This window comes from Balaenoptera physalus (assembly GCF_965194825.1).
Source record: "Balaenoptera physalus genome assembly, chromosome: X".
In the NCBI taxonomy this organism is placed as follows: Eukaryota; Metazoa; Chordata; class Mammalia; order Artiodactyla; family Balaenopteridae; genus Balaenoptera; species Balaenoptera physalus.
In genome coordinates, this window is record NC_138903.1 from 66,662,195 (window position 1) to 66,668,313 (window position 6,119).

A 6,119-nucleotide genomic window follows, 5' to 3' on the forward strand; every position below is an offset into this window, starting at 1 on the left:
GAAGGAGGAAGAGAGACAGGGAGTGAGAGAGGGAGAGAAAGAGAAGGAGAGGAGAGGGAAAGGGGAAGGGAGAGGAGGAGGGGAGAAGAATGAGAGGAGAGAAAAATGAGGAGGGGAGATAAGAGGAAGGGGAGGAGAAGAAGGGGAGGGGCAAGGGCAAGAGAGAAGAAAGGGAGTCCAACTTCTGTCTTTCCCTGGTCTGCTCCAGCCCAGTAGTTCCCAGGTCCTTGTTCTGACAAAACCCACTGACCCACCTACTAAAATATACCCAACTGAATAAATTTAAAATGATGGCTACCAGACAGCAGAGGGGATCCCATCTACCCCTAGTTCCTGGTTAGAAATTAAAGACACATACAATAAAATATGCTTTACTCTTAAATAAATTTATTTTCAGGTTGATTTAGCTTTGTATACATAACTTTAATATAATTTAATTTTATCATATAGTTCATAATCTGCTTTATATCAATTAAATCATTAACATTTTCCCATTCCATTAACTTTTCTTTAAAAATATTTTTTAACAGTTTCTAAGTCTCCTATCTTGTTTCCATCTATAATACATCCTTTCCCCTATTCCTGGGCATTTCCATTCTCATTTTTACAAATAACGTTTTACTGAAGGTACATAAATCTTTATCTGAATCTCTATTTCCTCAAGAAAAATTCTTAAAACTTGAATTTCTAAGTAATAAGATACTGAGAATTTTAGAGCTATCGATACATATCCTCAAGCTATTTCCCAAAACAACATATCAATTTAATCCACTGGCAATGTACAAGAATGACCATTTCACTGCACTCTAATTAGCACAGAATATTATCTTTTCTATTTTTTCTAATTTGATAGGCAACAAATTATGACATGTCATCATTGCTTCAATTTGATTTCCTTGATTACAAGTAAAATAGAAGAGTTTTTTTCAATAATGTTTATATACATGGTTTGTTTTCCTTGTTTTGCGAATTACATATATATATTTCCTTTGCTCATTTTCAAAACCAGGATCTTCCTTTTTAAATCAATTTACATGTATTTTGACATATTTAGCATGTTATATTATAATCATAACTGTATGCAGTCGATTTTCATTATTCACATTAGTTATGTTTTATAAAGTTACTGCAAACACTGAATTGGCAAATCCTGAATGACTGTTCCTGGGGAAACACAGAGTTAGTTAGGTTTCTGCAAGCCTCCGTAACAATATTTTTCTCAACAAGTCAATACATACCTTGCTTATGTGTGTTTCTGTTTAAAGACACTTTATTTAATGTATATATTGTTGATTCATTAACACTGAACTCACAGCCAATAGCACTATAACTCATGCCTGAACTAAGCTTATCTAACACACGTATTTTCTCCATAAGGCACATCACAGCCTTCTTGCACTCAGGAACACTAGACGGCAATTCAGCACTATGCCTGGGGAACATTTTAAACAGCAAAATCACAATAAATAACCATTTCCTTTGTGATATCATATATTATTTTAAGCCTATTCAAAGAGGAAATAATTTATTCAGCTACATTTTCTTCTATTTTTCAGTCTTTAATATTTTGCATAAAATTCTTTAATACACCTGAAATTTAGTTTGGTGGATAGTGTATCTTTTGGGGATATAACAAGTCACCAATCATCAATCAAAGAACCTCACCTTTTGAAGCTTCTATTATTCTGGCTCCCAATGAAGTGCCTTTCTAAATACAGGTCAGCCAGTTCCAGAGTTTCTAAGAAGCTTCAAAAAATGGAAAAGCAAGGTTAAAAAAAAGTTTTACCTTTCCCACTAAATCCAAGTGTTAGATATCAAGAAATGAGATGGGGCTGGTGATATTCTACTGCTATTTCAATGGCTGCAATCTGCAGTGAAGCAGGACCAGCAAGGGGATAGAGGCCAAGTCACTGCCAGGAACTAAAATGGGTCAAATGCAGTTTTCTCCGTGTCATAGGACAGTATTCCTCAGAGTATTGTAAAGGACAACTTGCATTCGAGTCACCTGAAGTTTTTGTTAAAACAGATTCCTGGGCCCCATTGCAGACCTATTGAATCAGAATGTGGTGACTGGGTGCCCAGGATCTGCATTTTAAACAAGCTTCCCAAGTAAATCTTATGCATGCTAAGGTTTGAGACTCGCTGACACAATCACTATTTCATAATTAGAGGGTCAATAATATGGCTTATCAGTAGTACCTGCTAAAAGACTTAGGAGGTTTAGTCAACAATATACATGATATGAGTCAGTGGTAAGGCGTGGAGACCAAAAATGAGCTAACGTGACCTTAGGCCACACAAATAAAAGTACAGTGTCTAGAATGAAGGAAGTGATGGTCTTGCTCTTACTCCACACCATACCAGGAGTACTGAGTTTAGCATTAGAACACCACACCTCAAGACTAATAAAACCAAAATATGATATGTCCTCAAAAGAACAACTTGGCTGATGAAGAGGCTGGAATTCAAGACAAGTGCAGAATTATCAAAGATAATTCTGACATCTAGGGTTGTCAAGCCTAGAGAATTGAATAATCTGGATAACATGACTGTCAACCACAAATAGCTGAAGAGCTGTCATATGGAAGAGATCCCTCTGTCTAGGCAATGCCATCCATGCTTGTGACTTTATATACCTTCCCCTTGGCTGTGGACTCTCAAATCTGCATCTCCAGACTAGGTCATTTTCCTGAGCTTCAGCCTTCCTAAATCTCTCCACCTGGATTTTCCACAAGTATCTCAAACTCTACATGGCTAAAATCAAACTATTATTCCCCTTTTCACAGATAATGATTCTGAAGCTCAAGGAAGTTAAACAATTTCACATGGGTTCAGGTAAATAAATTAAACCCAATCTATCTGACTCTAAGGCTTATGCTCTTTTTATTTTTATCATGCTGGCTTCTATAATATTAGAGGAAAATAACAAACCAGAAGATTGAATACCTATCTTGTACCTCTGAAACAGAGTAGCAAGCTTCATAGGGGAGTTGTTCCTTCCTGAAAAACAAATCTGCTCTAAGAAACTCTAATCCTAAATTCACTAGATTATATTTTTAAAAGTAAATCCCTGGCAATATCAGGGGCAAAATTATTAAGTGGAAGAAGTTGAAGTCCCTTCCCCTCTCTGGGTCACAACTTCTTGGTTTTCAAAATAGATAGGATTGTCTGGACTTTGAAGATCTTTACATCCTCTTACAGCTGTACCATTTGGAGAGTCTATGGAAGACAGCATTCCGTATAAGGTACAGACATTATGAATAAACAGTCATGCCATTTAGCCTGTGTAATAGCTCAGCTGCCTTCCAACACCATCCTCCAGGACCTGCTGGACTAGAGACTGATCATATATCTTCATGATATTCTCATTTACTCCAGGCACCCAGCCCAGCATGACGCACTTGTTCACACAGTCCTGACTTGACTCTGGCAATACCAGCTCTTTACTCAACTGGAGAAGTGATCAGGTAAAAATTAGAAATTCTGTCACATTTTTCCCTACATAGGGTTCTGATGTGCTTCCCCAAAGTCACTTACTAGCTGCATGACCTTGGGCAAGTCACTAAACCTCTCTGAGCCCCTGTTTTCTCATCTGTAAAGGCAATACTACTAATACATAATTAACCTGATTGTTGTGAAAATTAAAAAATAATGTGTGTAAAAGCACAAGGCACACACTAGGTACTTAGTAAATATTTCCTTCCTTCGGCGTAATCTTTGACTGGACCATACCAGTTAACCCCAGGGTTTCCTTGGATTCACTAGTAATTATCAGGGTTTACCTTATTCCTCTCCTTTCTGATCACCACCCGCTCCATCAACCAGACAAAGAACATTCAATAAATGCTCATGGCAAGTCTCTCAATCCACTGAACTATATCAATTAAGGTTGCATTTGAGATTTTGTAGCAAAATTTAAATCCCTAGTAAGTAGTCAGCCAGCTTCTGCTAAAATGTTTCCTACTATAGGGAACTCATTCACTTTTAACACAGCCCATTTCATCTTCAGTCAGTTCTGTTATAACTTCTACATAACAGTCCTAATTCTGTCCCTTGGGGTCACATTTTACAGATATATATAAAATCGTCTTTCTTATGACAGCCCTGCACATACTGGAAGATAGTAATCATGCCCCACTCCGCCCTTCAGGCTTTTCTTCTAGGCCTCTATTTTGTATTTGTCCCTCTTTAAAAGATAACTGACATAACTAAGCACAATACTTGAGGTGTAGTTCTACAAACTCAGGAAAGAGTGGGATAATCACCTCCTTTTGGAGCCTGTGTTTCCATTAACTTTTTGGCAGCCATATGTAACATATATCCATTCTTTAGAATTGCTAATATTTTTTAAATTTTATGAAAATTATGCAAGATGTTATGCATCCTTATCAAATCAATTTTGTTGTTTTTGAACCACCTGTTCAGTCTAATAAATTCTTCTTGGATTCTTGGTTCTGTCATCCAATACATATACTTTCCCTCCCACTCCAGTTCTCTTAATGTTTAATGAGCATACTTTTCTACATCTCCATCCAAGTCATTAATTAAAATGTTGAATGTACAGAGCCAGGTACAGAGCCCTACAGCTCACCACCAAGGATCTCTCTTTGCAATAGTGAAGCTCAACCTTTTTCCTGCCTTCTACATACCTGAGAGCCATTCCTACCATCTATTCACATCAATCACATTAGCTCATAAAACATCAGAGATACTCAAGGAGAGGCAGGCCTTCTAAAGGGGAGTACTTTAATGGGGGGAAAGGCCTATATGGTTTGGAAAAACCCTCATTCAGGTGATTCTGATAAACCCCTCAGAGAATGTGCCCTCACCCCACCTTACTCCCCCCCACCACACACACATACTTCTTAAGAATTCTGGATCCAGAGGAACATAGAATCAATAATTAGCACCCTTTGTAAATGGTTTCCTCATCTGTATGATAGAGCTAATAACACATAGCTCATAAGGCTATTGTGAGGATTAAAAGATTAATGCATACAAAGTACTTATTAGCACAATGTCTGGCATATAGTAAGTGCTCAATAAATAGTAGTACTTAAAAAAAAACTATTTCAGAATCCAACTAAAGGAACAATGTTGCAGCTCGTGTTCACTACATCTTGTTCACCAGGATGTCATAAAAATAAAAATCTTTGTAACACGCCTTGCTGCAATATAGGTACACTGTAACCATCACATACTTGCATCTATTAGTCAAATGGTCCTATCAAAAAGGCCATGCTTCCAAGACCACAAATCTGAATATAGGACATAGCTGCCTAATGGGGCAATTATGGCCAAAAATATATTGAAATTTAATTTTTCAAGCTCAGGCTCTACTGCCTCACCTGGCTCCCATCCCCCGCACTTATTAATGGCAGAATCAGGACCTCTACATTCATGAAGGTCTACATCATTGCCCTTTCTGTTGCTCCTGTACCTGATCCTGCTGTTTTCAGGGAGGGTGATAAATCCAGGTGAGATAATCCAGGCTTGCCTTGCAATAAAATCATTTCAAGATGTTTTTGGTTGAAGGATAGATTGTGATACCCACAATGGACCCCACCTATCACCTATATTTCTGACATGATCCCCCCCATCATCCATCTCCCACCTTTAGTCACCACAGTTTATAATGCTGCATACCATATCTCAAGGCTTCTGGTGGCCACAGGTCCAGGATGAAGTAGGAAATGAATCTGGAACCAGAGATATTTGTGAGTCTGAAACACTGGAAGCCATTTTATGCTGTGGCTTTTGTGAGTGTCACGTTAATGACAATTAACATACTATTATAAAAATAACAATTGCTCACATCTATATTGTGCTTTATAGTTTATAAAATACTTCAACGAACAATTTCTCCTTTGTCCTCAAAATAGTTCAATAGCTTCATTTGGAGACAACATTGTTGAAAATTTTAAGAGAAATTTTCTTTATTAAGCTAAATTATGTATTATTTCCCCCACATATCCACAAAATAATGCCTGCCACACAATCTAGTTTAATCAAACAAAAATGTTGAATGGCAGCTACTTTGTTCAAAAAGGCACTAAACTCTAAGGTTCTTATTTTTTAGGGCAGATGATATTTATTTTACAAATAAGGAAAACAAGCCT

At 37.3% G+C, this 6,119-nt stretch overlaps 1 long non-coding RNA gene across 2 annotated transcripts in view; it reads right to left on the minus strand.

Moving 5' to 3' along the window:
* Positions 1-6,119, minus strand: part of LOC309653113 — a 133,992-nt gene that overhangs the window by 103,480 nt on the left and 24,393 nt on the right. The window contains exon 2 of one of the 2 annotated variants that reach the window (XR_014258986.1): positions 5,647-5,699. The exons of the other annotated variant lie outside the window; for it this stretch is intronic. This is a non-coding gene — a long non-coding RNA (uncharacterized lncRNA). The remainder of the gene's footprint in view (positions 1-5,646; positions 5,700-6,119) is intronic. 2 annotated transcript variants of the gene reach the window in all.